The sequence below is a fragment of the Accipiter gentilis genome, chromosome 25, assembly GCF_929443795.1.
Source record: "Accipiter gentilis chromosome 25, bAccGen1.1, whole genome shotgun sequence".
Classification (NCBI taxonomy): Eukaryota; Metazoa; Chordata; class Aves; order Accipitriformes; family Accipitridae; genus Astur; species Astur gentilis.
The window spans coordinates 16,830,254-16,839,795 of record NC_064904.1 but is presented as its reverse complement, the minus strand read 5'-3'; positions in this window follow the sequence as shown (position 1 = coordinate 16,839,795).

The window sequence follows — 9,542 nt, the reverse complement described above, 5'->3', positions numbered from 1 at the left end:
GATTGGAAAGTTTTTCTTGGGTCACTGAGCTAAACTTTCCTCCATGGGGAACCAAGTCCTGTAATCCTGTTGATAGACAAAGGCATGCACGAGAAGTGAAATGGCTATTAGTCTTGTTGGATTATCTCCTAGCGTATAAGTGGACAGAGATATAAATGGATGACTAATTCAGAGTAGTGAGTAATCACAAGATAGGAACATTTCCACAGCTTGGTAAAGTCCAGACTATGTGTGGTGTTAGGTGTCAGCTGAGATGAAAAATGGTGGGGTTAGTAGGTCAGCTAAGATACACCCACGCAGAAACGTGGCTTTTCATAAAGCAAGCAAACACATGCAGTGCTGCCTAACAGAAATATTCCATAAACCCCACGCATTATACTTTCAAAAGAGAGACCATACGTACAATTCCATGATAAAATTTAACAGAATCTGTGAGCTCTGCCAGTGTCCTGAACCATGAAAGCTGAAGATATTTATAAATGTCAGCAAGATCTCCAGTGAAACCATAACATTGGTATTTACTTCAGGACTTCATTACTATTTATTAATGTATAAGATCACAGATTTGAAAGTATAAATAGATGGAGGAATTTTCTGTGGACAGCAAAAGCATGATTTGGAATATATGCATCTGGGAGGCAAGTGGAATATCTGATGCACTGGAAACATTAAACAAAGGCTTTTTCTTGGAAATCTTTTTATACGCTCTAGTTCAGTTTATATATCCGCCATTACAAGCAGGGCCCAAGCACAGGCAAGGAGGAATTATGTAACTTTTGTTTATATTTCCATTATTTTAGTTGATGTATTTAGAACAGCTTGATAAATTAATCATGACTCGTGGTCCATTTCACAAAAGTTTGTCGGCCAGTTTGCATTCCTACATTTGTAGAACTTAAAACATGATTCACTTAAACTTGGGACATTCGGCAAATTGTCTCTCTGTTGAACCTAACCTGTGCCGAGCGCTTCCTGCCCTCTAACACCTGCTCACCGGGTGTTATGGACCAGGGATTCAGTGTCCACAGCACAGTTCCTGTGGGAAGAAGGGAATTACATTAGGTTTATGCAAGATGAAAGATTTGCCTTGTCAGGGGAGCTACTGGCTGAGTGCTGTCTCCCTCCTCCCCTGTATATGCTAAAGAAAAACCCAACAAGGATGACCATCATGCCATTGAGAAAATTGCACTTCAGCTCTAGTCACACATGAATACCTTTGGTTGTATTGTTGTTCGGGTTTTGTTTGTTGGGTTTTTTTTTTACCAATGAGTTATCTTCTGCATGTTTCCTTAAATAAAATGAAAAATTCTATCAGGACTGATTTTAGATCCAAAATTATCCTCACCTCTTTTTCCTCTGCTACTCTTTACCCACATGTTTTTTCTTAGTTTCCAGGAATTTCTAACTTACCCACTAGTTTACATCAGTTCTTCAGATCATCTGTCCCCAGAAGTAAATAAGGTTCAGCTTCAAAAAGTGCAAAAGAACTTGTCATTTTCTCTCCAGGTTTCCAGCCGCTTTAGCTCCTTCATATTATCTCCCTGACCTCACTGTCAATTCTCATGTATTCTCCCCGGCCCTACGAGCAGTAGCAGCTCATGACATTGCGGTGCAGTGTCACAGCTCTCCCTGACTTCAAGGCTGCCTCCCACCGCCCCCGCCAGATGCTGCTGGCCATCCTTTTTCCACGATGCACATCGCAGAGGGCTCCTTGCGCAGCAGAGAAGCTACGAGCAGCTGGGGACGGCCGCACCGCAGGTTCCCGTGTGGTCCTGACGGTCCTGCCCAACACTTGGCTGCGTGGCCTTCCTCTTCAGCATCGTATCGCGTGGCGTGGTACGCTGTGATGGATGGCGTCAGCTCGCGGTTGTCTTCGCCCCTCAAAGGGGGCAGGGAAATTGCATGCAAAGCTCCTCTTAGTGTGCCGTGGTTGGTAGGTTTTAGCACCCTGTTCTTCAGCACCATCTTGTTAAGCCAAGAATTCCCAATTTACAGGCACCAGAGACAACCCTCAACCATCAGGTTCTTGTGGACCAACCAAATCCACGCTTCCACTGGAGGATTTTAGGTAATTGCCGAACCTATAGGGAAGATGTTAATTATGTATGCAGAAACATTCCACCAGTAGCGGCACTCTTGAGCTCCTCATGTGTTACATGGAGAGTACCAGGCAAAACAAAGTCAAATGATTAAGGACCAGATGCCACCTTCACAAGCAAAACAATGTCTGAGGAGCAGGGAGACAATACAAGAGATGCTTTAAGACCAACCCACAGGACGCACAGCTCTGAGCCCCAGAGATCAGCAGAGTCCCTAGGTAAAACAGAGAGAAAGATTTAGCTGCAAAATCTCTCAGCCGAGACAAATATATCAACTAAATAAACAAATAATCACTGGTTCAGCTATTTCAGAAAGTTGTGAATTGCACAGTTTTAATTAAGCTCTTCATAAAAAGCCATTTTGCCATTAATGAAATTAAACATTTACATTTCTGTGAGAATTTTTCATTTTAAGTTTCCTTAATTTTAAGAAAAATTATGTCAAGGAACTTTGAAGAAAACAAAGGTTTGCATTTCAAGTTAAACATCAGATTTAATTAAAACTACAAACAAAATGTGTAGCTTAAAGAAACTGTGACTCCTTTTATAGATGCAAGCTGCGATCTCGATGGATGGAGGGGATGGGAAGAGGATCGGACCCTTAGGGTCTAATTCTTCCCTTGGCCAAGACCAGAGGCTCGGGCAGCTTCCCACATGGCAGCGGTCGATGGCACCCAGCCTGTCCAGCTACTGGCCCATCAGCTACTCCGTACGGATGACGAAGCCGACCATGTTTGAGAAGGTGAAGGTGGCAGAGGGAGATATTCTGGGAGAGGGTGTCCAGCAGCAGAAGGAACAATGGACATTCTAATCTGGGTGTAGAAGGAGAGGCTGGATTGCAAAAGATGGCTGAAGAACAGAGTGCTGCAGAGTGTCTACTCAAGGGAGCAGTAGACTGTAATCATTTAATGGTATACATTATCATCTCATCCATCATCTGTTTTTATTACAGCATGTGCTTGACTCAGTTGACAGGAACACGTGTGCTCAACCAGGGCCTGGGGTGAGGCACAATACCATTCATACAACATGGGTTATGGTGCTCCGCAGCTATTAATAGGTAAGTTTATTAATGTTTGCTTTTTCCCCCCATTATGAATGGGTAATAAAGCACGTTTATTGCTCTAATGACTACAAAAACAAGTGTTAGCTGTTTTCCGAGACCAGTAGTGTTTCTACAAGTGACAGGTGACTTTGTGCTGACCTTGGACGGGGGACAAAGGTTTCATTTCAAAAGATGCATCCAAGAGGCAAATGATGGGAATGCTGCTGCAAAGCTTGTTCACAGCTGTCAGGTTTCCACCAAGGGACAAAGTTTCTATGTATCCTTTTTAAATTTTTAAAAATAAAATAAATGGAAAAATATTGTAATCTGGGCGTGTTAGCTTGTCTCAAATTGTATTGAGTGCAAACATCTTAAATATAGAGTTGTAAATAGGGCCATGGAACACAGTAAAGAGACTGTGGAGTGTTTAACATGCTACTTTATTCAAATCAGCAAGCCCCATTACAGTACATTACCATAATGTCTTCTGTCAGAGTCTTCCTTCTTTGCTTCGTTAGACCGCTGTGTCTCTCAGACACACAGCTGCTGTTTGCATGAGGTATTAGGAACTCTCTCGCAGTGAAAGGTACTATGGGCATCAATTATTTCCATTTCAGCTGTCCTGTGGCGAAAGTCAGCAACTGCATGCTGTTGTTCAATCCCTGATGCACTCTGCAATCCAGACAGTAAAAGCTGAAACACCTATAAATTATCTCTTCCAGTTATTGTTACTGTAGTTTTGAACCCTAAAATATCATTTTGTCTGTAGGTGTTGTGTTTAACTACAAGCAGAGGAAATGCATCACTTGCTGAAGATACTTCTGTGTCAGGTTATAATCGTGATCTTTGACATATGGTGAGAACCAAGAAGCAAAATGGAGAGAGATCAAGCATGACCTTCATCTGTACTGAATACATCTACATTGCCAACCAAATGTAAAGAGATTTTTTAAGTGATTAATGCTTTGGGGCATTTTTATTAATACTTTTTTTTTTTTTTCAAGAGAACAACTGGAAGCTTCTTTAAAAGGCCTGAATTTTGAGAAAATGTCTTAGCAGTTCATAAAAAGCCATGTGCCTGTACTATCTTACAAGCTAGCTGTTTGGAAAGCTCTAGTCAATGCAGAGAATCTTGGTCCACAGCTCAGGTTCTCTCTTTCACACAGGGAAACACGTGGTCTTGGATTGGATTTGGAGACGGGAGATGGCAGCGTGCAACAAAAGCAGTGAAAGGCACGTTCGCATCTACTTCTTTGCTAGTGACTACATCCTCTGGGAAAGTCTTGGGTCTCAGTCTTCCAAGTGTTGCACTGGTGGCAGAGGGGGCTCAACTCATGCTAATAACGTGAGCTCTCTTCTTCCCCACCATCAAAACCCTCTTTAGAAATTGCTTCCTTTGTGGGACCTTTTAAGGCTGACTTTCATAGGGAGTGTGTCTCTACAAGGCCATGTAATATGTGAAGTTATTCCATAGAGCATGTGTCACTCTGCTTGAGCGTTACAGGGCAAGGACCTTGTCATCTCACAAGTCTCTACAATACCATTGCAATTTGCAGCAAATAACAACAGAAACACCAAGAACAATAAGAATAAAAATAATAATAATAAAATAGGACTAATAGCTTCTAATAAAATGGCCTTAAAATGCACAATATAGAATTAAGACCCCTGTCTAGAGACTGTTGGAATCCTGTATACAGGACTTAGGAGCACAAGTAACAATTTTTTTAGGATGTCTTAAATGAGTCTGCAATAGAAACAATTTTAAATATCTTTGAATAGCTTGTTTTATAGCAACTTTTATCAGAAGGGTATTACGACAAATAAAAATATCTCCACACTCAAAAACCCAAGGCAAATATAATCTTAGGTTTTCTCCAACTTTGAAAAAGTGTTGTGATTGTGGTTGCATAAATAATAGTCTCTTAAAATATAATACTGATACTTGTATTGAAGGTGGTTTCAACATCAGCTTTCACTGTCAAGCTGATATCACTAGAAGAGTCAGAAAAGCATAATTTATAAATAAAATTAATTAAAAATAACACCAAACCTACTTCAGTTTCAAATAATCCCAGGAATTCTCAGCAATTAGGATGCTGCCTCTTCCAAAGTGTGTGTGCTGTTCTACCATAGCCACATACTGAAAGATCTCAGGTTTAGGGAAACTCACTCCGTTTCCCCTCAGTGGAAACCAGTCATTTTGCACAGCTCTGTAGTAGATGTGAACAGAGATTGGCTTATTCCATGCAGCTTTGAAAGTCAAGAGAAATTGCAAATCCTACAGTCATCATTGCTCTTTCCAATATATGCCTCCTAACACAGTTGGCGTATACTGTACCCTACTAATTAAACTCCAGTGATTACAAAAGCCACCTTTTTCAGTAGCAGAGATTGGAGCAGGCTGGTTTTACACCATAAGATTTTTTTCATTTATCTTTTTCTAATTAAGTCTGTGGCTTTTGAAGCTGAAATCTCTTTTGGAGTGTCACTGTATGTAATGTTGCTACTAAAGCAAAGCTGAGCAGAGCAGACGGGTTCCTATTAATAGCAGCTCGTCCGCAGCAGCATCCCGTGAAGCTGGGGTGTCTTAACCTAAAGGGATTTCTAAAAGGATTGTTGCAAGCTTCAAAACTCAACACAAGAGGGCTCCAGTTCCTTTTGTCAGGAAAAAACTCACAGCTGATGGAAAAAAAGGACACAGCAAGGCTGAGAGGAGCAGGTCCCTCATGGTGTAGTGTTGGAGCAAGGTGACAAAGAGCAGCAGGTAACTGCTGGCAGAAGATGTCTTGTCCGTGCCTGAATCGCCAATCCCCAGGGGATGGAAGCAGAAAAAAACCTGGAATAATCACAGCGTGAATGTATCTGTAAAAAGGAATGAAAGCCTGAGGTTTTGTGCTCAAACACCGACAGATTAGGGAAAGGCCAAGAGAAGTTCCACCCGACTGCTCCAGCTCTTGCAGCCTGCAGCCTGGCCCCATCTTCATCGCCGCGCCAGACACCAGCTCGGAGCCAGAGCTGGTGGATTTGAGGCTCCTCGGCACCAGGCTGTCGCCTCAGGAAGACGGTAGCGTCCCATCTGACCTGAGGGCAGGTTGTCTCAACAAGCTGTGCTGCCGCAGGGTTTTCCTCAAGCCGTGCCACAGCTGCAAACCCACCGCCTCCTGCGTTTCACCAGGGCTTGCCTTTCTAGGTTGGGCTTTGCAAGGTGAAGGAGAAGACCTGTCAAACAAGGACTTAAATCCAAGGCATCCTCAACGTGAATAGCAAGGTCGCTATGATATAGGCTTGACTGCCCACCAGCATAAACCAGCATAAAAGTAGCTTTACCACCTTCTCTAGTTCTTGCTGGGGAGAAGGACTAGTGTGGGTTAGGGGCTGGAGCCGTGGCTGGGCAGCTCAAGTGCCTTTTCCTCCGTTCTTGGTTCTATGATGACCTCCTAAATGACACGGGGACTGATCATTTGTGCCTCTGAAAAGGAGAGAGAGGTGCTGCTGTTGTAAAGTGCTTTGAGATCTGCTGGTGAGAAGGATGCTATGTAACAGCAGCGTTTTACTGTCGTTAGCACACGTGGAAATTGCTGCTGGAGCATCTTCTGGGAAGAGCTGACCGTGCTGGAGCCTGCTCTGCCCCAGCAGAGTCTCCGGGGCGGTGCGCAGCCGGTCCTTTTGCTCAGGTTGCTTTGGGAAGGTTGCTCTGGTGAAAAATAGTTGTGCAAACGCACTGCCGTCTTTGCACGCGCAGAAAGTAGCTGCTCTCCAGCATCTGTGCACTTGCTAATAGTGATAAAGGAGGAAGGAACTGAGTATTTGCTAGAAAAGAAGTGGACTTCAGAGGAAGAAAGTAGGAAAGACATTGTCAATCATATCTGAAAATAGCCCACAACAGAAGGAAGGAAACGGCTGTCAGTCATTTCTGCCGCTCATCTCTCTTTTCCGCTTTGGAAGATTTTATTCCAAAACCATTCCAAAACCAAGGCAATTCTGCTTTCTGGGGAAGACGTTTAGAGCCTGCCACTGCTCTTCTGTGCTATAAAGCATTTGAACTAAATGCTTTGCTTGGTACAAGTAATTAAATTATTTCCCTTGTGATGGGTTTCTAGCCTGTGTGTCCAGGGCAAGAGGCATCCTGTGGCATTCCAGACAGGCAAGTCAAGGCACCCAGGAGGGATGGGGGGGGGGGGGGGGGGGAAGCACAGTTGCTAGCAGCTGGCAAGTTTCAGCAAAAGGTTTGATAGGGCTGAAAGCTAGAGTGAGCTGGAATGAAACCATGCAGCACTTCATGTATAGACCATGAGAGTATGATCAAGCTGGATGTGAGTAATGAGGTTAATAATAATAATACCTAATAGGATTAGGTATTAATTATTAATTTGAAGCACTGCATGAAATATGGTCACAGTACTCAAAAGGACTCATAGCTGGACCTCACAAAGCTCACAGCGCATTCGTAGCAACGCTGATTTTAAATACTTTCTGAATGTTCTCAACCCTGGACTGGTTGTGTGAAGAGGAAAGCCCCATTTCCACTCGTACTTGAATGAGCTCTCTAAGTTAGCTTAGTTATCACTCAGCTCTGTTCAGTGGTTTGCCTCATTAAGGTCTCTATTCTGCACACCCTCAGCACCAGAACTTGTCCCTGGAAGGTGGATGCTCTGCCCCCTCCTGCTGCCTTCACCGCAGGAATCATCTTTCTGCATTTAATAGAGCTTTTCAAACTTTTTCCTGCTGCACTGACCCTTTAGTACGCTAGCAAATACGGACAAGTGGTGGAGAGGGCTCTTGCTGAGGTCAGGGTATCTCACCCAAGCTGTGTCCCCCCCTTATATGATTCAAAGTACGACTGAGTGTTAGCATAAGGCAGTGTATATTCTCAGGATTTTAACATGCTTTTTACAAGGAGGTAACCCTCGTGTCTCTGATGGGAGGGATTATGTGCACTTAGCAAGTTGCTGGTATTATGACATGGACATGTGCACATGAAGCTTGCATGGCTGAGTGTGTTATGTCACAGGCTGTATCCTCAACAGTATAAGCAACTGCAGAGCCACTTCACCATCAGACCCGTTAGCACTTCATGCCTTAAGAGCTTAATCTTCCTTCCTACTGCTAGTAGCCTTTACTCATGTGAGTAAGCAGATCTTCCACTTCAGCCCTTGTAGCCCGTAAGCTGCTCCCTGTTCCTAGAAAATCCCCAATGCCAGCAGGCTTTCCAGCCTTAGTGTTGTTGCTGTCATGTTCTTTGCAACCATAACATTTATTCACTAAAAGCCTGACCTGGCTTTTGAATGAGAATGCTGGCAAAAGACTCAGAGGCCTTATCTAAGGAGCTGCATCCTGTAAAGGGCTGTCCACTGTCATCGGGTCCAGGTAAAGGCTCAAGCGCGGGCCAAAAGGTTAATAGCACAAACTGACTCCACTCTCCGAAAATCACTGCCATGCCGAATTCCTGCAGAGAGCTTGGCACTGTCCAGGGTTTAGCTCTCGTAGTCAATAATTTGCAGGGTTTGATAGCACAAGTTATTACCCTTTCCAATTTAGTGGTTCTGTGCAGCCCCATCCCCTTAAACATCACCTCTGTACAAACCACATGCTCTGACCCTCCGAAAATGCAGATTCTTAATGAAATTCAGCGTCAGAAAATGCAGGTGTTGCAACACCTGTTTTCACTTGGACAACACGTTAATGCAATTAGCTTCCCAAAGCCATACTGTATGGGGAGAAATGCACATGAGAGCTCAAGGCATCGCTGTAAGCAAGAAGTATCTCTTTTCTTTCTGGTGTCAGAATTAGGAGACAAAAAGTTTCATGGGTGGTCCACAGTGAAGGGAGAAATCTTTTCCTTTCCTTTTCTTTTCCCTCCTCCACAAACAAGCAGTAAAGAATACATTGCTTTCAGCTGGCAGCATGTCCCTATCACTTTTAATTGCACCTTTCAGCAAATGTACTAACTGCTCCTTTGCCATTTATTAGCCAGGGTCCGGAGTGTGAAAAGTGGTTATCTGAAGTGTGCTCTGGGAGGCTGAACTCGCTGTGAGGTTGGAGATATCCAGACCCAGGGCTTGCTTGGTCACGTTCATGCCCAGTCTATGAGGTATATTTTTGACCTGCAATAAGAATAGAACCAGAAAGCTATATGAGATTTCTTTCTCTTGGTTCTTAGAGACAACAGCCACCCACATTTCATCAGATTTGAAGTGAATTGCATGTTTTGTGTCGTCTGTATTACAGCTTTCACGGGTCTTTATGTTTAATTAATGCCTTCCCATCCACATGCCATATCTCCAGGCAGGTATCAGCAATGATATCCAGATCACACCAGTTTAATTTCCAGTGCACCTCCTTCAGTCTCTTTAGCTGTCCCCTAGAGCTGGATCCCCATTTAAGCACGCTGCTTT